Genomic DNA, 27,942 nt, shown 5'->3' with positions numbered 1-27,942 from the left:
CTTTATGTCCTGTTAGTTACAAATAAAGTATTTTTAGAGTACAAACCTTTTCTTACTTGTAAATAATTTTTTGATGATATTGGATAGCCATACATTTAAAGCAATTAAAAGCCTGTTTTTTTACTTCCATGACAAAAAGAAAACGGGTTTTAAAGGTTTTAATTTAAAAAAAAAATAACAATTTCAATACAAGTGAAAAACAACACAATTATTTAACATTAATCTTAAACTGGTGGTCTTCTTCCTCCGCGTAGTTTTTGGGCTCTATCTTACACCCGGCGCAATGGGCGACGCAAGTGTCTTTTGCTAATTTCCACCCTGCGCAATTATCATTTCCACGTTTAGCGCCACGTTGTTTAAATAGCAAATGCATTTGCGCCCAATGTTGCGCCCATGGGCGGTCTGATCTAAAAACGAGGTGTGTTCAGGGGCCTCATTTATAAAGCGTTTTTACGCACAGATTTGATCTTAGATCGTGCATACGCTCAAATCCACTCCAACGCTGAGATTTATAAAACTCGTCTTTGACGTGGAAAAGTACTTACCTCCACGTCAGGTTCCGACTTGACGTACGCACGTTTCCTTGTGGCAGTATTGCAGGTAGGCATATCCGAAACTTTTACAGAGTCAGCATCATCTTTATTGGAGCTTATTGAGACGTTGTGTCCGAATCCGACCCGACCGACAATTTAACTGTAATTATTAAACCCGACAATGTTTTAATAGTGCGCCATTCTCAGCTACAATTCAGATTTGTTTGAACCACAGAAATCTGTTCAGAATTCTCTTAATGAACTAATGCAACAAGGACGAAGCATGCAAACCGCGCTGTTGGTTTATTCAGAATAGGAACATAATAAAAAACATGCAACAATGATGCACACAGAAAATGAACAAGAATGAAAGGCATACTTTTCCAAAATAACTTAACAAGGTTTTAGAATATATTTTAAACAAAATATGTTGCACTGTAAAAAAATTCCGTAGAAATTGCAGCTGGGTTGCCGGTAATTTACCGTAGATTTAAACTTATGTTTTTTTACTGGCAATATTTTGTTCAAAGTTAAATGAACATGAAACATTTACAAGTCTTTGTCTTTACAGAGTAAACTAAAAAAACAGCATCAAGCAAAACATTCTGAGAAACAAAATCTGAAGCAAAAAACAGAAAAAGGTTGATGATGATTTCTGGTTCCCAGAATGCTTTGCATGAGGCTGTAATTGTATAGTTTTATTCTGTAAAGATAAAGACTTGTTAATATTTAAAATGTATTTAACTTTGAACAAACTCTTGCCAGTAAATAACATAAATGTAAATCTACGGTAAATTACCGGCAACCCAGCTGCAATAACATTGTAATTTCTACGGATTTTTTTTACAGTGTGGCCTATTTTGATATTTTAAAATGTATGGCAATCCGATGCAAAAATGTGTCCATAGGTTCAGGAAACGATTTTCTAGTTCGTCATCTGTTCAAAAAATATAAAACAAATATAGCAAAATTGTTTCGCGGTGTTTAACGCATATGTAAATGTTACAAAACGTGCTTATTAAATGAAAGTAAAAAATAATTCAATGATTAAAAGGACGTGAAAGGAACTACATTTTAAAGCCTCGATGTAGCCTACAATAAGGGACATGCGACATTTAAGAGTGATGGGTATTTAAAAAAATTCATATAAATTATTCCCATGCATCGATTTTAATGTTAAACATCTGTAAATCCAAATTAATCCATATGGAATATATTCAGACAGTTTATGATACGACCTTTGAATTTGAAAGTCTCTTATTTTTACACCGCTGTGCAGGAGGCATGGCAAACTGAAACAAAACGTTTAAGACACAAATATTACGTTTACGTGTAAAAAAATATATTTAAATGGGTAACACTTTACAATAAGGTTCATTAGTTAACTACATTAGTTAACATTAACTATATGAACTGCACTTATACAGCATTTATTAATCTTTGTTAATGTTAATTTCAACAATTACTAATACTTTATTAAAATCTTGTTAACGTTAGTTAATGCACTGTGAATGCGAATTCAATTTTTTTAACATGGACAAAACCTTTATTTCTATTAACTAACAGTAACAAAGATGAATAAATGCTGTAACAAATGTATTCCACTAATACAGTGTACTAAGGTCCACTAATAATCGCCTTAACTCGAGTGATATCAATAAAGTTTCCATGTTAGAATTTAGAAATATTAAAAACTTAAGCAATCAACAACAAAGATGTTTTTTTTACCACTGCCATTGTAATCAGAGAATTTGGCCTTTGATAATTTAATATTTATATGCTAATGAATTAAATTAGGGGCGTTTACAAGGCGGAGTTCTAAGAGCATTCGGCTGCGCACAATTTTAAGATCATTTGTGATTTATAAACTGCACATCTGGAAAAGAGGCGTACACATGTTTTTTTGTGCGCACACTCCTTTTCTCTGAATCACACGTACGATCATTTCAGAAATGGTCTTAGATGAAATGTAGGATAGTTCCTACGTCGCACTTTTATAAATGAGGCCCCTGGTCTAAAGTCTAAAGTCAATGGCGCAATATGTTTTTTTGTTATTTAAAGGGCGCATTAGTAATATGCGCCTATAAACGGGAGGACAACGCGGATTTGCTAATCACACACGTGGATACGCAGCAGCACTAAAGCTTTTAAATATTAAAAATTAAAGCATTAAAATGTAAAAGATTATTATTGAGTACATAAATTATTGGACATAAATGAGGACCGATTATGAGACGTTAGAAGGCACAAAGAGCTGCTTCACCTGCAGCCTGGTAAGTAAATAAATGCTTTGCTTTAAACAAATGCATATGTTTTTAAATGTTTTTTTTAAATGGTACCTCACGGATTTATTGACTCTGTACCTGTGGATATAATGAGATGAGAAACATTTTTAAGTAATGCTTAAAAAAACTGACGCTGTCCAAGTGCTGAAACGCGCAGAGAGCCGTTTGTAAATTCTTTATCTCCTGTTTGTTACAAATAAAGTATTTTTAGAGTATAAACCTTTTCTTCCATACTTGTATATTATTTTTTGATGATATTGGATTGCCATACATTTAAAACAATCAAAAGCCTGCTTTTTTACTTCTATGACTAAAAGAAAACGGGTTTTAAAGGTTTTAATAAAAAATAAAATTTTCAATACAAGTGAAAAACAACACAATTATTTATTACAATTATTATCTTCTTCCTCCGCTTAGTTTTTGGGCTCTTGCGCGACGCAAGTGTCTTTCGCTAGTTTCCACCCAAATTTTCACGTTTAGCCAGTGTTCGAATTGAAGGGGGTCTGGGGGGGGGGGTCCCGGACCTCCTATAAGCCCTAAGGGACCCCCCATAAAGCACAAAAATATAAAGTAGGGGGGTCCCCTGGTTTTTATTAAAATTAAAATACTACATGAATTTAAAATTCTCATGTTGCGTGTCACAAAGCGAAACTGTCTTTATTTGTCCCAATTTCGCAATAAACTAATTCAAATGACTTCTGTCTGAAATAAATAAACTCGCAAGTGCGCCTCATGCTGTTTTCTGGAGGAATTGACAGACAAACAGTGGCAAAGCTATCCTCTCAGACTGACGGCTGGAAAGCAGAAGAAATCACGCTTAAATGATAATAAATGATAGTCTCTTTAATACTTAACACACCAGGGCAAATAAACTGCACTTGAGCGTGTTTGTGACCAACCGTCATTGATGACAAGCACACATACATAGCCATACATACATTCGCACATTTGTGAGCGGCATTGACAATTACATAAACCCTGCGCGTGTTTGCTGTAATTGTTGTTAAAGGAACATTTCACCCGTAGAAACATTCATCTTTATTAAAAGTGGATCATATTTGTAGTTGAAATGTAACATACATTTAGAATTTGGTGCCTATTTGACCAAGAAAAGGGGTGTTTGTAGTCTCATTCCCTCAACAAAGATATTGGACTTCCTTCTTTCAATGATGCAAAATGATGATTTTTACATCATTGAAAGAAGGAAGTGCAACACTGAAATCTGTATTTCTCCTGTCTCAGCGACAACCGAGAAAATTATGCATGACCATTCAAAAACATGACTGGGGTTCTAACTATACAAAGCTTAATGCAAATGGGTGAAGTGTCCCTTTAATGATAGAGAGCACAAACCATTTGATATTTAAGATTAAATAAAACTATCACTAAGTTAAGCAGATCCTACTTGTAATTGTCATCTATGTGAGTCGGCACTCAGCAGCACATCACCATTTCAAATCCGTTTACTTTACAAGATGAATTCTCTTGTTATGTTAAATATGAAGTTTACATTGCGTTGTAAAAATGATGAAATTATCTTCATACGTGCTTAATTCATAATGAGAACGTATTAATACATGTCATTTTTTATACAAACTATAATTCTATCTTGACATGCACATTATCTGCTTCATGTTGGTCCGGTTTAATTCAGAGGACTCATTGCTTTGGTGTATTCATTTTCATTGTAAGCCTTAAAAGTAATTATTTTAGATGCAATTTTGTAATATTTATAGCTTAAATTATCTAATATAATTTTTAAAACATTTAAAATCATTTCGCAGAATTCCGCAGATTTTTCCAAAACATTTGCAGAGATAAAGCAAAAAAAGTCCGCAGATTTCGGCTGGCCCTGTTTATCGCTCAAATACGCATCATTCAGAAATAAATAACTATATTTATAGACAGTATCTTTCGCATGTGTTTTTTTAAACCTTGCAAATGTTAACATGCACGCGATTTTAAACAATTTGAGCACAAGATGTTGAAGTGAGCTGTTGTACAGTATGTGCGCAAAGACAATGACGCGCACACAAACTTAAATGGACGCAACACTCATAAGCGGACGCATGGAGTCACACGTTTTCTAAAGCATGCAAACACAAAATTATTTTGAAATACCACAGTCTTGGCACCTATTCTCATAAAAACATTCAGTTATGTTTTAAAGTGAGTGCAATCAATTCAGAAAGAAATCAGATGTTTGTGTTGGTCTGAAAGTAGCAGTTCTTATCTGCTTGTGTTTCTGTCATTTATATTAATTAAACAACAGAAAACAAAGGAAAATCACTTCTGTATCTAAAAAAAGATTAATTATACGATGAAGAAGACAGTGTTATTATTCATTTGATTCTATTTATGTACCTAAATATATCTTACTTTATTTGTAACTTTGTTATTTTCTATTTTTTATGCTCATAATTTCTTAACTTGTTCTTATGTTATTTTCACACCCCCAGTTTTGCTGATCTGAAAAGTATTCGATCTATGACTCAAAAACAAAATGTAATCCATTTAACCACTACTATATAGTAAAATTATGTAATTTAAGAATGAGGTCCACCCTATTTTACCCCTATTCTGTGTAAAATTCCTGGCCTTGCCAGTGTTTCACACTATTTTGAGGGGTAAAAATGTTTAGGGTTTGAATTAAGGGTAATTTGGGGTTTGTTTGATTAAAACCATGATCAGATGATTGTTGATCAAGGACGATCACATCTTACTTTGTGAAATCACAGCGACCCTATGATAAGGGGGTGGGGCTTGGCCAGGGGGTGGGGCTTAGATAGGGGACCCCCCCATAAGCTTTGACATAATTCGAACACTGCGTTTAGCGCCGCGTTGTTTAAATAGCAAATGCATTTGCGCTCCCTTTTGCGCCCATGGGCGTTCTGGTCTGAAAACGTGTGTTCAGGCGCATTGTTGGCGCGTTGCTATTTTGAGGCAACTAAAATAGACTACGCCATTGACCAACAAAAACCTGGTATACACAATAACAATTTCAACACAAGTGAAAAACAACACAATTATTTAACATTAATCTTAAACTGGGGATCTTCTTCCTCCGCTTAGTTTTTCAGTTTACAAAGTCCGTCATCTAAACAGGGATTAGACATAGCGCCAGCGCAACATGATTTTAAAGGGGATGAGAGCTGAGACTCTCATTGGTTTACTGCACGTTACGCCCAAAATACTCCCATTACAATAGGACCAACCCTTTTCAACCATGCGCTTGGCGCACAAACCATTTTTCCCATCGTTAAATTAGCAAAAGTGCATTCGGACACGCTCATTAAGGGCCCTATTTTAAGATCTAAGCGCATTGTCTAAAGCGCACATCGCAACGTCTAAATGGGCGTGTCCGAATCCACTTTTGCTAATTTAACGACGTGAAAAATCGTTTGTGCGCCGAGCGCATTGTCGAAAAGGGTTGGTCCTATTGTAATGGGAGTATTTTGGGCGTAACGTTCAATAAACCAATGAGAGTCTCAGCTCTCATCCCCTTTAAAAGCCTGTTGCGCTGGCGCTATGTCTAATCCCTATTTAGATGACGGACTTTGTAAACTGAACAACTAAGCGGAGGAAGAAGATCCCCAGTTTAAGATTAATGTTAAAAAAAATTGTGTTGTTTTTCACTTGTATTGAAATTGTTAATTTTTTTATTAAAACCTTTAAAACCCGTTTTCTTTTAGTCATGGAAGTAAAAAAGCAGGCTTTTAATTGCTTTAAATGTATGGCTATCCAATATCATCAAAAAATAATTTACAATTATGTTAGATAAGGTTTGTGCTCTAAAAATACTTTATTTGTAACAAACAGGAGATAAAGAATTTACAAACGGCTCTCCTCACGTTTCAGCACTTTGGACAGCGTTTTTTAGCAAAGAGTTTTTTTTAGCATTACTTAAAAATGTTTCTCATCTCACCATATCCACAGGTACAGAGTCATCATATACAATAAATCCGTGAGGTAGCATTTAAAAACATTTAAAACAGATGCATTTGTTTAAAGCAAAGCATTTATTTACTTACCAGGCTACAGGTGAAGCAGCTCTTTGTGCCTTTTAACGTCTCATAATTCCTCATTTATGTCCAAGAGACTCAATAATAATCTTTTACATTCAATCCTTTAATCTTCCATATTTAAAAGCATTTTTGTGCTGCTGCGCATTCATGTACTTTGTGATAAGCAAACCCGCGTTGTCCTCCCGTTTATAGGCGCATATTACTAATGCGCTCTTTAAATAACATAAAACATATTGCGCCATTGACTTTAGACTAGGTTTTTGTTGGTCAATGGCGTAGTCTATTATAGTTGCCTCAAAATAGCAACGCGCCAACAATGCGCCTGAACACACCTCGTTTTTCAGACCAGAACGCCCATGGGCGCAAATGGGGCGCAAATGCATTTGCTATTTAAACAACCCGGCGCTAAACGTGAAAATTAGGGTGGAAACTAGCGATAGACACTTGCGTCGCGCATTGCGCTGCATTGCGCCGGGTGTAAGATAGAGCCCTTACACGTTGCGCTGTGCGCTTTAGACAATGCGCTTAGATTGTTAAAATAGGGCCCTTTCAGTTTACAAAGTCCGTCTTCTAAATAGGGATTACACATAGCGCCAGGGGATTTTAAAGGGGATGAGAGCTGAGACTCTCATTGGTTTACTGCATGTTACGCCAACCCAGTCTCACCCCATTTCGTCAATATTTGACGACACTTGACCATTCGTCATATGTTGACGTGAAGGGTATACCTTTCGCGACATTTTTTGACGAACTGGGGACTTCAATACTATTACGTCCGTTGCATTCTCTTTCCTATTTTATTACCATTTGCGCGTCGGTTTAGGGTTAGATTTACATAATGACATCCCTACCCAAACCTAACTCTAACCCCAACGCCAGGTGACAACTGTTTCTAACCCCAACGCCAGGTGACAACTGTTTAATTTCGCGTACACTGTTTAATTTCGCGTACACTGTTTAATTTTGCGTAATCTAACCCTAAACCGACGCGCAAATGGTAATAAAATAGGAAAGAGAATGCAACGGACGTAATAGTATTGAAGTCCCCAGTTCGTCAAAAAATGACGCGAAAGGTATACCCTTCACGTCAACATATGACGAATGGTCAAGTGTCGTCAAATATTGACGAAATGGGGTCAACTACGCCCAAAATACTCCCATTACTCAAAAAGGACCAACCCTTTTCGACCATGCGCTGGGCGCACAAACCATTTTTCCCGTTGTTAAATTAGCAAAAGTGCATTCGGACACGCCCATTTACACGTTGCGCTGTGCGCTTTAGACAATGCGCTTAGATCGTTAAAATAGGGTCCCATATGTGCTGAACAGCGTGTATGTTTGAAAACAATGATCACCTGAGCGGTGACTTCACAAAATTATAATTTACAACAAAACAACATCAATAATATAAGAGCTTAAACCTCTATGACATTTTATTAACAAAAATTTAATTTGTGAAAATTCTTATAAATTTTTATTCTGTGAAAAAGCAGAAAACAATCAAAATATTCAGGTGCAAAGGATTATGGGTATTCCTCACATAACAAACTTACGGAAGCCGAGAGAGGACATGCACTATTATTTTTTTGCATGGTTGTTTTCTTGTGATCACGACTTAATTTCTCGTGATCACGAGAAAACAACCATTGTTATCTCGAGATCACGAGAAATTAAGTCGTGATCACAAGAAAACAACCATGCAAAAAAATAATAGTGCATGTCCTCTCTCGGCTTCCGTACAAACTAGTAAAAACAATGAAAGTAAAAAACAATCCGCCAAAATATGGTTTTACACGTCTATAGAAAATATACTATAGCCTAAATAAAGCAATTGTTAATTTTCCTAATGCATGGTTGTTATCTTTACTTCCGTTTAAAATGTAAATTTCGAAAAGGAGGATTTTCAGCACGTTTGAACCCCAACTCAGCGATTGTGCCTCCTCCGGCTCACCCACCACACTGTTTAGGGGTAGGGCCGTCCTCCTTTTCCTGGAGTCGTTCGCTACATTATTATTTTTATTTTATTATTATTATTATTTTTTATTTTTTTGTGCAGGGATTGGTAAAGTTAATAAATAAATAAATAACCTAATGTTATTTTTTTGGTTGCTTTTATATCTTTTAGTATAGTGTTTGTTTAGCGAATTTACTTATTATTATTAAATCTTGTTAAATGTATTGCTTAATTACTAATAAATAGTCAAAAGAACATAGTATATAATAAAAATTTCCTCAACTGCCTTTCGAGTGCGCTACACCCAGTCCAGTAGGAGGCGCTAATAACCCTTCAGTTGCCAACCGCCACTCAGGCCAAAAGCGCAGAAGAACAAAATGACCGGGAAAATCTGACAGGACTGAGAAGATGATAACAGCACAGCGGGGTTTTAGAAGTAAATTTAAAATATTTTATATATTTTGCATAAGTTTCTTGCTTGTTACAGCCTAATTAGTCATTACTGTTAGGGGAGGTTTGCAAGTTTTTGTCGTAGTAATCGTGTAGCTTGCTGTTAATATGGTTTGATGCTTATTTTTCTTGGGTGTTTTTGTAAATATGTCTTAATTTAATGTTATTGCACAATGCACAAAACTGTTCAGAATCTTTCAGTTTATATTATTCTGGTTAACCTTATGAAGTATGTTCTTAAAGGAACAGTGATTAATAAGGCACTTATTTAAATGCAGTTAATTCATTATTTACAAAATACAATTTGTTTAAAAAAGGCAATACATTTATGTTGCCTAACAGTCACTTGAGAAATAATTCTAGAAAAATAATGTGTACAAAAATTTTCACAGACATTGTTAATGTAACTGTTACATCTGCATGTAAACTATATAGATAAAACAGCTTTCTGGCAACAGGTGGTGTGCTTTAGTTAATATATTTAAAAGGTTCATATCTAATGCATTTTGACATTCCTTATATTTATCTTTATGTAAGAGTTATACTTTTATTTTAGTGAGAGGGTTATGTTTGTGTTTAAGCAGACATTGCAAGCAGGCCAAGCACTTATAGCTTGACATGGCTGGAGTCAATACTATCTCACCAAAATTACAACTAATGTTTGGCTTAAACCTTGCCTAATGGCAGTGTTTTTCCCTTTTATTATTTCTCTTTTTGTAGGCCCATCAGAGTGCTTTCCTGAGCTCTTTCACATATGCTGTATGGTAAGAGTGAATTTCTGCCAGTTGATACCGGTGACAGGTGTTAATTATTAAGTTTATCTTTGTATTTTTTATTAAAGGTCAGCGAATGGATGGATTATCCAGTCACGGTACATAATGAAAGGTAAATGTCAAGTAATTAAGTAATGTACTAAATGTATAAACTGTAGTGTATTCAGTAGCTACTAATCACATTACCTCTATCACTCTCTCTAAAAGACTTGACTGAGTTAGAAGAAGCTGGGCGACTCTTCAGAGTGAAGATGTTATGGTAATGTAAATCTTACGTTTTTATATTGTAGTTATATACAGTACAATATCAGAGACAGCACATCATTTTAACCCTGTTTTATGGTTAAAGGGGTTTTGCACCCTAATGGCACTTTTCCATTGCATAGTACCCTACAGGTAAGGTTGAGTCAGCTCACTTTACTTTGGCTTGGTTAGCTTTTCCATTGAGTTTAGCAACACTTCAGAGTGGGAGGGATTATAGGGGTGTCAAATGTATATAGCACGACATTCATTGCTCGACTTATCAAGACTTTTCTAAGATGGCTCCTGTCTGTATACGCATAATGTACTGTCTTTATAAAGGATCTTCTTATTAGGGCAGTCACTTTTGAGAAGAATCAAGCACACATATCCCGCGCTTGAGCATGTTTCTGAAAAGTAATCTTCACTGACAACTAGCACACATACTAGAGCTGGGTATCGATTCAGATGTTCCAGATCGATTCAATTTTAATTCACAAGCTATCAAATCGATTCGATTTCGATTCTCGATTCAATTTTCGATTCCAGTTCTCGGGTCTGTTTTTATACTCGATTCTCGATTCAACTCAATGAATATAGATTTAATACAAATACTATATTAATAAAAAAAAACAGTGAACATAAGTTGGTAATTAATAAAAAGAAATTAAAAGCCACAACACTATCGTTGTTGTCTTGCTTGCGAAAACTAAAATGCTTCCATACCTCTTACTTTTTATGTGAAGGTGGCATCAACGTCGATGAAGCACCTAAAACTGCCATTTTAAGCACTGAATGAAAGAATGACAGGCTCCTTGGTAACATCGCGCAAGGCAAAAAAGAGGGTGACATCTAGTGAAGAAGACTAGTAATTTGATCGTTGAACGTTAATCTTTCGTTCAAGGTTTGCAGAAAAATATATGAAAAAATATCGATTCTGAATCGACCACGTTTAAAAAAAACTATTAATCGAAATATCAATTTTTTTGCCTAGCCCTAACACATACATAGCCTATGTATGCGCGCGATCATATAACCCTGCCCGTGCTTTTTGCTTGACAGTTTTTAATGATAGAGCACACAAACCATTGATATTTGAGAAATAAAACTTACCGCTGAGTTAAGCAGATCTTACTTCACTCTGTCGTCTATGTGACATGCGACAGTCAGCACGTGATCATTTTAAATCAGTTTACAAGACAAATGCTGTTGTTGTTTAATATAAAGTTTACATCAGGGCTTTGAACCTGATTTTTTCCCCAATTGGTTCGTTCCGAACAGAAACAGTATTTTAACATTTCCAGTTTTTGGTTCAATCCTAAGGCTGATGTTCCTGAACCGGTTAGAACAAAAAATATAAATCCCGAACCGGTTAATAACGTTCCATGTCAGCTGTGGGACATAAAAATAAGTAGACTGATCATTAGGACATTAAAACTTAAGAAAAATTATGTAGACTAATAAGTTAAGTCTCTATCTTGTCATCGAACATTAACCCTCTGGGGTCCGACCATTTTGGGACACTGTCAGAGGTTCTGACATGCTCTTATATTTGGTCTTTTTTCAGTTGCTTTAAAACATAATAATGGCAAGTGTCTCATACCACTGTGTTCAGCACAAAATATTATATGAGCTACATGTATGTACATGTTTGTATTTTTGAGAGAAAAAGGTTTATGCGTGGTTTTTAAAAAAAGCTAAAATTTTAAGTCACTGATATAAGTTCACAAAACCCATACTAAACATGTTTTAACAAGACTTTCCTAAACAGAATCTAGTAGTCTAGAGTTTTTTCTTTAAAATGATGTGAAAATCATCCTGCCTACTGATTCATATAAACCAATATATTGATTTAGAAATTGTAAGACACTTTTTGTTTAGAGTGGCCGTATGCGAGAAGGAGTGATTGACAGCTAGCAAACAAAGCCTCGCATAATGAGCTGCATAATGAGCTGCATAATGAGGCAGGAGGGAACTACAGTAAAGAATGTGAGGACAAATGTATACATGTTTGTTTGAGGTTTATTAAGAAGTTAACAATATAATCAAAATAGAAATGAAGGTCAGTAGGAAATTTTCAATTTATTTGGAAACAAACCCTATTAAAAAACTTAACTTGTATAAGAAACTGATAAACAACAGAGGTGTAAACTTCATGTGGCTCATGTTACCATATAACTTTATGTCCAAAGAGTGTGAATATGCTTTTCCACTTCATAGTTTTGTACTGATGAGAGGGATGCAGACCTGTAAGAGAGTTATGAACAGCTGTCAGCACAAATTGTCCACAGAAATATCCTTACATACATAACTGATGGGTAAATGATAGCACTACATTCAGATAAACTATCATAAACTAAATTAGTATCTCAGATAAACATCTGCAATGATTAGTTATATAAAAAGCTGTTTTCAGATGACTGTTTTCAGATGCCCATCCCCTTATTGTCTAGCTTCTGTTTTAAACGCGTTTCTGTAATGCTGCATTTACACCAACCGCGGTAAGGGCGTGAAGCGCGAGTGATTTCAATGTTAAGTCAATGTGAAGACGCGTTGACGCGCGTCAGGAGGTCCCGCGTTTCGGCGCGGCGCGGAAGACGCGTTTCCGCCTCTTTCGCGCGTGAAGCTCGGGCGAAAGGCGCGAATTGAGCGTTGTGCGCGGTAAGCGCGAATGGTGCTTTTTGTGCATCTTGCGGTTCACGCGAATTTGCGGCTGACGCCCGAGTTGAAAAATTTGAACTTTGGCGGAATTTCGCGCCGCGTTAACCAATCAGGAGCCTGCTTGCTGCTGTGGTGGCAGCCCCGCCCGGAGTCACTCATTCAAGCAGTCACTCGGAGCTATATGACACAAGTTCTTATTTCTATAGGATACAGGAATAAAAAGGACCTCGCTTTGAAGAGTGTCAGTAAGGACTTTGGGCAACCCGGTAAGTTGTAATACACACTTCACTTTTGAGTCACGTGACGTTTATCGACCCGCGCCGTTTATTTTCCCCCTATAGTAAGGTTACCCAATACAAACTGGTAACTCTTTTGATAAATGCACAATCAACATCAGTCATCTTGCAAACAGACACTCGCACAGCAGTTGCCCCTCCCACAAGAAGCGGAGTTTGCCTCGGACGCGCGTCAAATGCTTGCTTTTCCGCGCGTCTACTCCGCTCTACACACACGAATGCATCCAAATTGTTCAAGCGGCAAACCTGGCGCGGTAGACGCGATTTTGACACCCAAACCGCGTTTGGTGTAAACTCAGCATAAGTGAGTATGAACTTTAAAAACACATCGCAAATGGATGTGTGCGAGCTCGCGTCTCCGTGTAAACAACGCGGAGCTCATAATAAAACGGTGTCGCGTGTAAAGCGCAATGTATGGAATGGGTTGCATGTAAACAATATCATATTACAGCAGATCCCCCAGTGCAGTATTACTCAAAGTTGCCATGAAGGATACGAAAGTGAATAACTGTGTCTAACACTGTACAGCATGTAACAATGAAATCCGTCATTAACGTTACGTGATCACGCGCGTACTCATTTGTAAATAAGCATGTGAACATGGAATCATATTACAGCACACACTTAAAAGATACAGCAGTGCAGCATTACTCAAAGTTGCCATGAAGGATACGAAAGTGAATAACTCTGTCTAACACTGTACAGCATGTATCAATGAAATCCGCCATTACGTGAAATCACGCGCCCTCGTTTGTAAACAAAGTTTTTAAATCCGAAGCGTGCAGTCTGCTAAGGTTGCTTATGTAGGCTGAACTGCACAAGCCATAACATATTACATGATAGCAAATATAAATGAAGACAAATGACTTACAGTTTCTTCAGGAATATATCCTTCTCCATTGCGTCTTCCATTGTTCTTCTTCTTAGGTAACTTAACGTTAAAGATAAACGCTTCTCTTCCTCAATGTCCAGACATAAATGAAGATATTCCTCACGTGTGTGTATAAAGTTTATAATCCAAACATGCGGTAAAGTCTTTAAATCTGATAAAACTTTACGCTTTGCTTATTATGGTTTGAATAGCTCGTGTCTTCATTACCATGTCAACAGCCTGAGGGCGTGACCGCATTAGAGATAATGAGCTCAGCCAGGAAAAACAGTACTCTCTTTACTTCAATGCAGATTATATAAACAGGAAATATTTGTTTTTGATTATAATTAGTTTGTTTAAAAGTAGACATTTCAGGCTTTCTTTGGATATGTGTATTATGTTTGTGTGACGAGTATTCGCAGAGTTTCAACTGATTTTTGTAACGTGTTTTAAGAGACAGCTGGCGGAGACAGAAATCATAAACAGGACTGTCTGAATTACTTTTTTTTACTTTTGAAACAGAAGGTTATCAACTTAAGAATAACAACTTATATTAAAAAAAACTATTCAGAACAGGTACAGACAATAACTTAAACAGCAGGAAGCCCAAATTGATTTCGCGCCCACAGATTTCGGCGGAAAACTCAGCGGATGTAATGCGCGTCATTGACAAGCAAACATATCCCGCGCTTGAGCGTGTTTGTGAGAAGTAATATCTTTGACAACAAGCACACATACATAGCCTATACCACACGTTTGTGAGCCGTCATTGACAAGTACATTAACCCTGCGTGTGCTGTTTGCTTGACCGGTTTTAATGATAGAGTGCACAAACCCTTTGATATTTGAGAAAAAATTAAACTTACCGCTAAGTTAAGCAGATCTCACTTGACTGTTGTCTATGTGACGTGCGACAGTCAGCACATGATCATTTCAAATCCGTTTACAAGACAAATGCTGTTGTTGTTTAATATAAAGTTTACATTGCGTTGTAAAAATCGAATGCATATTCGAATATCGAATAAAAAGTGACAGCCCTAATTGGAGTTGGGCCGGACACATTCAAATGCATGTGCGTCTGTGTGTACAGAATTTTTTTTTATTTGAGTGCCTTTTTGTGGTTAAATTGTTTAAAATCACTTAAGTGTTAACATTTGCAAGCCTTTGAAACACGTGCAAATCATCAACTTTCACCATATTTAAATTTGCATATTAATCCGCAAATCGCATGCGAGCCGAACTGTGGGTTGTGATCTGTACAGATCACTGACCAACTGCGATCCGTTACACCACTAATTAGTATTAAAAAACAAACAAACATCTTGAGATACTTGGTAGCCTACAATATTTACCTCTTATGATTGAGCATTAGAGACTTGGGCTTGAGTAGGCTACATGGTGGTGGCAAGCAGGCCCGGTACTAGGCTTGCTGGACTGGGAGGGCAGTCAGGATTTTTGGGTGGGCAGCCATTTCTCGACTAAAATGATTCATACACTAAAATTATGGATGTTTCAATCCAATATTACTTTGCATGTCTTATAATAAAAGGCAATTTATATGTCATTTTGCACGTTCACATTTTAAAAGTAGATGCAATTAGATTAATGATTTATAATGTTATAATGATTACACTAGATTGACACATTTAGTCACAGTTAATGAAATCAGGCAAGCAGGTGATATAAATATAAAGCTGTACATATAGCAATATTTTATTAATGTTTACACTGCATTTAATCTATTATTTTACTTATAGATAAATTAAAGCCATTCTTATACATACCCTACCCAACATATGCCTTTATTCTAAATAAACACTTGTTAGGAACTTTATTTCCACTTCTCAAACATTTTCTTCATGTAAAATAATGTATTTTCAATGTGATAAGCTGTATAGACCCCTTCAAGGTTTGTAAACATTGAATGACTATCGGGTGCACGCGCAGCATGGGGTCAAACTGTTCATACCATCCAGGCTTTATAATTTAATCCAACAGGGCTGAAAAATGATGACTTACCTGAAATGAAGTGAGCACTACAAACACAAGCCTCTTTGATATTTGCATTGTCCCAGTTTGCACGTTAGTTGCTTGCAGCCGCAGATGTTGTATTTTTTTGTTTTTGAGATTGTGCATGAATCGCGAAAACTTAACGGAAGACCTGGTGCGATTTTCACAGCCCACGACGTAAGTAGGCATTTTTGACGATACCGAATAATACGCAACTCAATCTGCTGTAATGACTTTTCTGACCCCGACATGCGCAGTGGGAACCGCCTGTGACGTGAACGGTGAAGGGGTCTATTGTCATTAATTCCTGACCCTATCATTGCTGCTGCAGCAACCTCAAATATCACAACAAAGCACAATGCTTTAAATAATATATTGTTGCATCATGTAAGCAATTTGACATGCATGACAAATTCGTCAAAGGTTATCCTGTTTGCCTATAACAGCACCAGACAAAAGCACAAGCCCTAAAATACTGTAAGTGTGATTTGCGACGAGAGCAAAGATAAATCACACTGCTTTGTTTATAACACAGCAAATTAGATATTATAATACAACGCAACATTATAAAATACAACGTTTTACCTTACGATGACCTTGCGGAGTGAAAGCTCCACTTGAACTTAAAAGTCTGTAGATTTTTGCGTGTGAAGTTTTTCTCAAACGCGAGCTGAATGAGCTGATGAATGACGATGACAAAACCGCTAAAATTTGATTTTAAAACTGCACTGCACGCGATGCTCAGCTGTTACAATACTGTATATTTACTGTATAACCATCTTATATCATTTATATCTACTATATAGTATGCCACAACCAAACTGCATATTCTAATTTTAATAAACAGAACTACGTCTAAAACAAACACATTAAATGCTGCTGGAGACTTGCCATTGGCTGTTGTATTTGCATGAATAAATAATGAGGTGAGTCTAAGAAAGGATAAGGGGCTATTTTGGGCATGTTTTACTATAAAAAAGGTTTTAATTTAATATGTGTTGGGTTATTACGTTTATGTAATACTAAATTGCATTGTTTTTGATATATATTTTAAAGATGCGGTTTTTTTTTTAGTTACCGTCATAGAGAACAGTAGTACTTTTCCTGTGAATTAAATACTGCTGAAAAGACCCCCGATGTTTGAATAAGCTAATCAGATGTTAGTGGGCGGGAGCTGTAATCGCTAGCGCCTGCCTAAACAAGACGTTTTTTGTGTAAAGAGACTCCGTTATTTTAAGGTTGGCTGGACATTTTTGGGGGGGCACAAGGAAAATCTGCCCCCCCAGCCCCCCTGTAGACCCGGCCCTGGTGGCAAGCTTCTCATTTCAATGACGACCGGAAGTGAACTTCACAGAGTCAAATTGCACAGAAATCTTGTCAAAGAACTGAAAAAATAACGTTATTAACCGGTTACCATTATTTTCAATTAACGGTTCTGTTCCGGAACATGTACTTTTGGAAAGTTTCTGGTTTCGTTTCGGTTCCTTGCAAAACATCAAAAGTTTCTGGTTTTTAGTTCCTTGAACCGGTTCAAAGCCTTGGTTTACATTCTTTATACATGCTAATTTCATAACGAAAAAGGTATTAAAGGGACATTTCACTTTTTTTGAAAATATGCTAATTTTCCAGCTCCCCTAGAGTTAAATATTTGATTCAATCCAATCCATTGAATCTGATCAGACCATTAGCATCGTGCTAAGAAATAACCAAAGAGTTTCAATATTTTTCCTATTTAAAACTTGACTCTGTAATTACATTGTGTACTAAGACCAATGGAAATTAAAAGTTGCTATTTTCTAGGCAAATATGGTTAGACCTATACTCTTATTCTGGCGTAATAATCAGTGACTTTGCTGATGTAACATGGCTGCAGCAGGCGTAGTGATATTACACACTGCCCGAAAATAGTCCCCTGCCATTGAAAGTATCAAGGGGACTATTTTCGGGCAGTGTGTAATATCACTACGCCTGCTGCAGCCATGTTACATCATTGATTATTACGCCAGTTTGAGAGTATATTTTCTCGGTAAGAATCAAATGTTTAACACAAGCTTTTTATTCTGCTATAACACTAAAAACAATAATATATGTCATTTTATATACAAACTATAATTCTATATATCTGGTTCGTGTTGGTCCAATTTAATTCAGAGCACTTGTTTGGTTTGGTGTTTTTATTTTCATTGTAAGCCTTTAAAAAGTAATTATTTTAGATGCAATTTTGTAATATTTACGGCTTAAATTCTCTTATATATTTTTTTTTTAATATTTAAAATCATTCCGCAGAATTATCCAAAAAAATTTCCACAGAAAAAGCAAAAAAAGTCTGCAAAAGCCGGAGCCACGTCTTCCCTGTCTTGCGCACAGTTGCCGTCGGTCTCACTCTCAGCTTCCTCCCTATTACGAGGTGTTAGACTGTAAAAAAAGCGCTACACATGGCGTTTTAAAAACCGGATGGTTTATTTACAGTGGATATTTCACGTCATGTTTGAATGCATATTCGAATATTCAATAAAAAGTGTCAGCCCTACTTCTTATTAAACTGTTTGTACATTTACAAAGTTCAACTTGGGGTTAAGTGCCTTGCTCAAGGGCACAACGGTGGTGACCAGGATTCAAATTCACAAATTCTAGGCTAGGATACTAGCCAGGTTCCTTAACTGCTGTGCTACTGTCACCCCTTTTGGCTTAGTGCCTGCTTTCGAACCACACCCATGGAGATATCTGCCAACAAATGGACAATCATTCATGGGGCTACAGATGGGGCTGCATTCAAGAATTTTCAATGTATGTGTTCAAATTCACATTCTGCGTAAAAAAAAAAGTTTCGATGAGAGGTGATGGAGGGTGGTGTTTGGCACTATGACCCTTTCTCGCCTGCAAATTAAATTGGTGCAAAACTGGCCGCCATGCTTGCACTAAGTGTGGCCTTACTTTGCCTATTCACGTACTTTGTCACTTAATTTTACTGACTTGCACTAGAAGAAACTGCAATAAAGATTTTTTTATCTTTGTGATAAGTTTATCCACCAGTGTTTTGTCTGCTTTATACCCAAAACTTTTTCTTTAAAATGTACCTTCTCAGATGCAGTTATGTCAAAGCACTCGTTTCTGCTGGCCAGATTGGAACAGACCTGAATGGGAAGATGGCAGAGCTAAGACTGACAATGTCCAGGAAAAATGTTAACTAAAAATTATTGTTTTTCCTCAGCGAGTGAGTTTGGGAATGTTTTAAATGTGCCTAGAAGTTTGAAAATGTAATACTGAGGGAAAAAGTGAGCGCTTTGAAAAGGCTTTAAAAAGAAAATAAAGTCTGAAGTTGATGGTAAATGAATTTAAAGTTTTTACTTGAAAAGTTTGTACTTGTTTGTACTTGTCAAGTCTGTGCTGAAAAAAATGGAGTAAAGTTTGTATTTGAAAAGACTTGGAATTGTGTGTTCTGTAGAATGAGTACACATACAGTCTTGTTCAAAATAATAGCACTACAATGTGACTAACCAGAATAATCAAGGTTTTTAGTATATTTTTTTATTGCTACGTGGCAAACAAGTTACCAGTAGGTTCAGTAGATTCTCAGAAAACAAATGAGACCCAGCATTCATGATATGCACGCTCTTAAGGGTGTGCAATTGGGCAATTAGTTGAATTAGTTGAAAGGGGTGTGTTCAAAAAAATAGCAGTGTGGCATTCAATCACTGAGAAATTAATTTTGTGAAGAAACAGGTGTGAATCAGGTGGCCCCTATTTAAGGATGAAGCCAACACTTGTTGAACACGCATTTGAAAGCTGAGGAAAATGGGTCGTTCAAGACATTGTTCAGAAGAACAGCGGACTTTGATTAAAAAGTTGATTGGAGAGGGGAAAACCTATAAAGAGGTGCAAAAAATGATAGGCTGTTCAACTAAAATGATCTCCAATGCCTTAAAATGGAGAGCAAAACCAGAGAGACGTGGAAGAAAACGGAAGACAACCATCAAAATGGATAGAAGAATAACCAGAATGGCAAAGGCTCAGCCAATGATCACCTCCAGGATGATCAAAGACAGTCTGGAGTTACCTGTAAGTACTGTGACAGTTAGAAGACGTCTGTGTGAAGCTAATCTATTTTCAAGAATCCTCCGCAAAGTCCCTCTGTTAAAAAAAAGGCATGTGCAGAAGAGGTTACAATTTGTCAAAGAACACATCAACTGGCCTAAAGAGAAATGGAGGAACATTTTGTGGACTGATGAGAGTAAAATTGTTCTTTTTGGGTCCGAGGGCCACAGGCAGTTTGTGAGACGACCCCCAAACTCTTGAATTCAAGCCACAGTACACAGTGAAGCATGGAGGTGCAAGCATCATGATATGGGCATGTTTCTCCTACTATGGTGTTGGGCCTATTTATCGCATACCAGGGATCATGGATCAGTTTGCATATGTTAAAATACTTGAAGAGGTCATGTTGCCCTATGGTTGTTTCAACAAGACAATATCCCAAAACACACTAGTAAACGGGCAAAGTCTTTGTTCCAAACCAACAAAATTAATGTTATGGAGTGGCCAGCCCAATATCCAGACCTTAATCCAATTGAGAACTTGTGGGGTGATATCAAAAATGCTGTTTCTGAAGCAAAACCAAGAAATGTGAATGAATTGTTAAAGAATCATGGAGTGGAATAACAGCTGAGAGGTGCCACAAGTTGGTTGACTCCATGCCACACAGATGTCAAGCAGTTTTAAAAAACTGTGGTCATACAACTAAATATTAGTTTAGTGATTCACAGGATTGCTAAATCCCAGAAAAAAAATGTTTGTACAAAATAGTTTTGAGTTTGTACAGTCAAAGGTAGACACTGCTATTTTTTTGAACACACCTTATTTCCCAATTGCACAGCCTTAAGAGCGTGCATATCATGAATGCTGGGTCTTGTTTGTTTTCTGAGAATCTACTGAACCTACTGGTAACTTGTTTGCCACGTAGCGATAAAAATATACTAAAAACCTTGATTATTCTGGTGAGTCACATTGTACTGCTATTATTTTGAACAAGACTGTATATGTGCAGGCTGTATAAAAAACATATTTGTGCCACTAATATAAGTGAAAGTACATGGTGTCATCATATTTGAAGCATATTTGTATCCCTAATATAAGTGAAGGTACATGGTGTCATCATATTTTAAGCATATTTGTATCCCTAATATAAGTGAAAGTACATGGTGGCATCATATAAGAAGCATATTTGTATCCCTAATATAAGTGAAAGTACATGGTGGCATCATATAAGAAGCATATTTGTATCCCTAATATAAGTGAAAGTACATGGTGGCATCATATTTTAAGCATATTTGTATCCCTAATATAAGTGAAAGTATGTACTATGGAAATAAGTACATATATGCATGTATACATATATGTGTCTTGCATATATTTCACATGTATGTCCATATATGGGAAAATATATGGCACTTACATGAAAACGGCCATTTTTGCTATATTTTAAAATATATTTTTCATATATGTCTATGTATGTTACATATATGAATTTTGCATATACTTTCATATATGCAGCAGATATACATGGCAACTGATATTATATATGTAATTTACATATATTGACATATATTACATTTCTGTATGGGGCAGAACAGCTTACGTCCGACTCTGTGTACTTGGTGGATAAGTGGCACTTCAATTTTCAGTTTGTCTTTTATTAGTTGTCTTGCCTATTTTTAACTTTGCTTGATGACGGAACAAAATCCTGTGCTCTTTTTCTCTCTTAAGGTAAGTAACCTTTATTTAAAATTCTAAATAAACTGTACAAAATATATTTTGTACTAATATTCCACCAATAAATAGCATAAACTCATTAACTAATTTTCCTGAATTTTAAATTTTGTTGTTCAGCAATATCCATCATGGATCATGAAATGATAGAATATGTACCCCTGTGGTTAAAAAAATACCTAGGCCTAAATATAATTTAATACTTATATTATTCCAAAAATGTGGTGTATGATTATGATTGAAGGAAGACCCAGTGCACTTATCAACCATTTAAGAGGTCTTAGAATCCATGTAAAAGCAGCCATGGTACTACGTGCAAATATTATTTGTGTTTTTCCTGGTTGTTACCCCTTTATACCCCAAATATTATAAATTATTCCCTTATAATTACAAGTATGTACTTTATAAGTACACTATAATTACAGAAAGGTACGCTGTAAATTCACCTGTACTTACGCAGTACTTTCCGGGCTGTAATTTAAAGCGTTACCGACTTTTCTAATGTTAGGAGGATGCACTATTCATTTTGTAATAGTATAAAGACAGTGGTTATCATTTGAAGCCATGTTGAGAAGATTAAGACGAGAACAAAAGGCATGAATAGAATGCTGGGGAGAGTTCAGTGCTGGTGCTAAGTTCACAGGCAGTATCACTGAAAACCCTCCATCTTTGCTTCATCCACTTTCTCCTCTTCTTACCCTTTCTCCCTCCAGCTGGTATTGCCAGAGAGGAGCCGACATGCCCAGAGAGACACAGAACAGTGAGGCAGTGAGGGGGCGAAAGGCAAGATAAAACTTTGGTTTGATAAAGAGAGAGGGGGAGAGAGAAAAAACATTACACATCGTCAGTAAGGAGGAGGAGATGAGGAAGATACTCTTCAACTTTCCCTGCTGTTCCCAGCTGTGTTTCAGCAGAGTGCTAGCCTTTAAAGAGCTTGTGGCAAAATACACACACATGCATATTTCCCCTCCAGATAACTAACCGTTTTTTTCACTGGCCTCTTCCTGACTCTTTCTCCCCTCTGGAAAAGTTCACATAATTTATTTTCTTTTGCTTGTTTGGATTAAATAATAAATGACCCCATGCCTTATCCTGCCTATACTATTTTCAATTTGGAAGAAAAAGAAAGGCTCACCACTTTCAAACATAAAGTGTAGCACCATACTTTTGTTTGCCAACACACTTCCAGGTGCACGGGTTGGTTAGAAAACAGCTTTTGTAATTGGAAACTTAACTCCTAACAATCTCAAGCTGTGATTCAAAAACACCATGGGGGGGTCCTTTAGGTTACAGTGGCAAAAACCCTTATCAAAGAGATGTTTGGAAATCTGCATTTTACAATAGATGTGAAAAACATGCATTTTAATAATTGTTTTATCAAAGGTCACAATTAAAACTTATTTTTACCTTGTTGTATGCTTTTTCATCCAAATAATTGTGTAAATTATGTGCTGTACACAACAGCAGTACAGCACATGAAAAGAACATGCAGAAAAGCTGAACGTATGTGGCGGAAAACAAAACTTGAAGTACATTATAGCATCTATAAGGACAGTCTTCGTGCTTTCAATGTAGAACTAGGCACAGCTAGACAGACCTTCTTCTCCAATATTATAAATAACAACATAAACCACACTCGCACTCTTTTTGCTACTGTAGAGAGACTAACAAACCCCCCAAATCAAGTTCCTAGTGAAATGCTCTCTGACAACAAATGCAATGAGTTTGCTAAGTTTTTCTCTGAGAAGATCAGTAATATCAGAATGGCAATCAATACGACCTCAAATTGTACTGTGGTCAGTCAGATATCATTGCAACAACCTCAGAAATTAGCCATTCTCTCAGAATTTGACATAATTGATATAAAAACCTTGGAAGAAACAGTACAACATCTTAAAGCATCAACTTGCAGCCTTGACACTCTCCCCACATCTTTTCTCAAAAAGGTGCTTAACTGCTTAGAAACTGACCTCTTAAAAATAGTTAACACCTCTCTGATCACAGGCACTTTTCCAGAGTCATTAAAAACAGCAGTTGTAAAGCCTCTCCTAAAAAAGAGTAACCTAGACAAAACCATACTTAGCAACTACAGACCTATCTCAAATCTTCCGTTTATAAGCAAGATCATTGAAAAGGTTGTTTTCAATCAGCTGAACAAATTCTTAAACTCAAATGGTTATCTGGACAACTTTCAATCTGGTTTCCGTCAGCATCACAGCACAGAGACAGTGCTCATAAAGATAATAAATGATATTCGCTTAAACTCTGATTCAGGTAAAATATCAGTGCTGGTGCTACTAGATCTTAGTGCTGCCTTTGACACAGTAGATCACACCATACTCATACATAGACTGGAAAACTGGGTAGGGCTCTCTGGGATGGTTCTCAAATGGTTTAAAACATACCTACAAGGAAGAGGTTACTATGTGAACATAGGTAACCATAAATCTGAGTGGACATCCATGACATGTGGAGTCCCACAGGGTTCAATTCTTGCACCGCTTCTGTTTAATTTGTATATGCTCCCACTTGGTCAAATAATGAAAAAGAACCAAATTGCTTACCACAGCTATGCAGATGACACCCAGATATACTTAGCCCTGTCACCCAATGACTACAGCCCCATTGACTCTCTATGTAAATGCATTGATGAAATTAACTGTTGGATGCGTCAAAACTTCCTTCAGTTAAACAAAGACAAAACCGAAGTCATTGTATTTGGAAATAAAGATGAAACTCTCAAAGTTAACACATACCTTGACTCTAGGGGTCTAAAGACACAAAATAAAGTCAGAAATCTTGGTGTAATTTTAGAGTCTGACCTTAATTTCAGTAGTCACGTGAAAGCGATAAGCAAATCAGCTTACTACCATCTCAGAAATATTGCCAGAATTAGATGTTTTGTCTCAAGACAGGACTTAGAGAAACTTGTTCATGCTTTCATCACCAGCAGGGTGGATTACTGCAATGGACTCCTTACTGGGATCCCCAAAAAGACCATTAGACAGATGCAGCTAATACAGAACGCTGCTGCCAGAATTCTGACCAGAACCAAAAAATCTGAGCACATCACTCCAGTCCTCAGGTCCTTACACTGGCTTCCTGTTACATTTAGAATAGACTTTAAAGCATTGTTACTCGTTTATAAATCACTTCATGGCTTAGGACCCAAATACATGACAGATATGCTAACTGAATATAAACCTAACAGATTACTCAGATCATTAGGATCAGGTCAGTTAGAAATACCAAGGGTTCACTCAAAACAAGGTGCGTCAGCATTTAGCTTTTATGCCACCTCTAGCTGGAATCAACTTCCAGAAGAGATCAGATGTGCTTCAACAGTAAACACTTTTAAATCTAGATTAAAAACACATCTGTTTAACTCTGCATTTACTGAATGAGCACTGTGCTGCTTCACACTGACTGCACCTTTAACTCAAGTCACTTTTACTCCTGTTTTATTCTTTTTAACATTTTAAACTGTTTTATTAAAATCACATTTATTTTCTTTAATTGTTATTTTAAATTCTCATGTATCTTTGTCTTTATTGTGATCTTATCGTGTAAATCTTATTTTTACATTTTCTTTTTCTTTTTTATATATTGTTTTCTCATTTCTGTGTAAAGCACTTTGAATGACCTTTGTGTATGAAATGTGCTATACAAATAAACTTGCCTTGCCTTGCCTAAATATCCTTAAAGTCAGCATATTATATTATTCTTCCCTCATATCAACTCTATCACTAATGGAAAAGTGTCTTAACAGAGAGAGAGAGAGAGAGAGAGAGAGAGAGAGAGAGAGAGAGAGAGCATAACAGAAAGAGAGAGAGAAAGAGGTGTCAATTGTTAACTGTCAACTCATGTGATGTCCTCCCTGCACATTCAGAAGCGCTCACGTGTGAAAAGCCACTGTAACTTTCACTGGGGACATTTTTGACAAGCAGTGAGGAAAGAGTTTGACAGATCCGGGCGACGTCAGGCCGTCTCTGGGCCATTTGGCATGCGGTGGGCGTCTGGCATGCTGAAGACTGCCTGTCAAACTCCTATGACTCCATAGAGTGGTGCGGGGACCCTACGGAGCAGCAGATGGGCCATTAAGGTAGTATTAATGTAGATGCCATGACTTTTCCCGCGCTGACTGGGACATGCTCTTTAGAACTGCGAGCAGCTGCTGCCATTTACTCCGACAGCTCCCTGCTAACTTTGGGCCAACTGGCTGAGCTGGAGTTTTTGTACAAAAGTAATCTAGTTAGAAAACACTTTAAGGGAGACTCATGAACATGCATGTACTGTCAATAAGATGTAAGCATGCATACATTGTCCTTTTGCACACAATACTGTCCACATGCAGTACGTTTACAACTTTGGGAGACGTCCATACATTAACAGTGAACGGGGCATACACCTGCATTAGCAAGTTAAGAAATAAGTCTGTACACAAACAATTATTATTTTAATCATATGCAGAAAATATTGAGCTGTAATTTGATGAATATGTTTTCATATTAATCTATCCTCTAAGCACACATATCATGCTTTAATTGGTAGAAAATTGGCTGTAGCTGAAAAATACAGAATAATCAGGAAAACAAGCATAGATAAGCACTCCAATAAGACACATTTTACTGCACTAAATGAACTGAAATGGGATATTCAGACCATTAACAAAATCACATAGACCAAATCCTATTAGCACAATTATTACGTTCCTCATTGCAATTTGCAGAATCAGAGACGTCTAAGCTGCACACTTTCATGGCTAGTTAGCACAGGAAGCCATTCTAGAAAAAAATATTTGTTGAGCAGAACCACGAGAATATCAGCTGTTATATATTAACAAATATATCCCCATCAAGCAACCAAATATCGCACATGTTATACAGACAGCTGGCTATATACAAATTTGCTTGCTGATTCACATTTGGTTCACAATATAGCTACACACCAGGAGAGTTAGCAAAAGTATGCTAATTCTGTTTCTAACACTTTGACAGAGTTTCGTCTGTGCCCCTCATTTTGCTCTCAGCCAAATGACTTGCAACTTTATTGCTGAAAATGCAGTGGAACTAATCCAGCTAATCGGTGCCAATCTGCTGTGCAGGTTTCTCTCTCCCTCTATTTCTCCTCGCCTCCTGATGAGTTGAGTTCAAACAGTGCAGTTTGAAGTACGACAGGGAAGGATCACAATGGTGGACATAGATATCAGTGGTAACCTCTCACAAAACTGTAATATAAGTGTGGAGCTGACTGAAAGTTCAGATTTTTTTCCCCCATCATGTTGTACGTGGAGGTCCATGCTAATAAACCGTTAACTAAACAGGCCTCATGATTGCAGGGTGTTTACAGTGGGATTCAACATTTCTGTAATTATGCTTAGACAGGGTGTCTTTTACGTGTATATGCAGCGCTACTCAATCAAGGCCTAATATCCTGTTTGTGATCGGCCAAACACCAGAATTCTACTCATACTTTCATTCCTACTGACATAAGATCTCCTTGATGCAAACCGTGAGGACACTCGAAGAGAACAAGAAAAATCATAATGGGAGGCTATTCACTTCCTGCATATACAGTGAAAATTGTTATATGGATAGAAGTCAGTGTGATGCAACTGCATAATCTATTGATATAGCAAAAAACACATGGTAAAAAAACAAAAACACATCGAAGTTTCCACAAATAGGACACCAAACAGCCTAAAATTTTAATGCTGGTACTTTGATTTTCCCCTGCTTGTGAAAAGAATTACATGCATACCTGCCATTTTAATTTCAGCCAAAAGCACAGCATATAGTAGTTGATAGATACACATTTAAAACTGATGCTTTGAACCAGAAAAGAACAAAGAGACATTCATAGTTCAAACTGGGCCAAAAAAGCCTCTGAAGGGTTCTCCAAACTGCAATAATGGAAAGCATGACTGCTTTGCCATGCAAATGCATTCAAAGTAATACCAAACAGTTATTGTAGAGTAAACAAGTAGGCAAGCCTATGGTGGCTTCAAATTTCAGAGAACATGTGTGGGTGTGTTACAAATAGGTTATTTTGGCTTTATAAATGTATGTATATACTTTC

At 36.7% G+C, this 27,942-nt stretch overlaps 1 long non-coding RNA gene across 1 annotated transcript; it reads left to right on the top strand.

Moving 5' to 3' along the window:
* The first annotated feature begins 9,181 nt into the window (after nt 1-9,181).
* Nucleotides 9,182-19,304, top strand: LOC135774587 (uncharacterized). Its single transcript, XR_012336805.1, has 5 exons — nt 9,182-9,233; nt 9,968-10,011; nt 10,089-10,132; nt 10,228-10,279; nt 19,184-19,304. It is a non-coding gene; the product is annotated as an uncharacterized lncRNA (long non-coding RNA).
* The last annotated feature ends 8,638 nt before the right edge of the window (nt 19,305-27,942 follow it).

This window comes from Paramisgurnus dabryanus, chromosome 5 (genome assembly GCF_030506205.2).
Source record: "Paramisgurnus dabryanus chromosome 5, PD_genome_1.1, whole genome shotgun sequence".
NCBI lineage: Eukaryota > Metazoa > Chordata > Actinopteri > Cypriniformes > Cobitidae > Paramisgurnus > Paramisgurnus dabryanus.
This window is presented reverse-complemented; position numbering and strand designations above follow the sequence as displayed.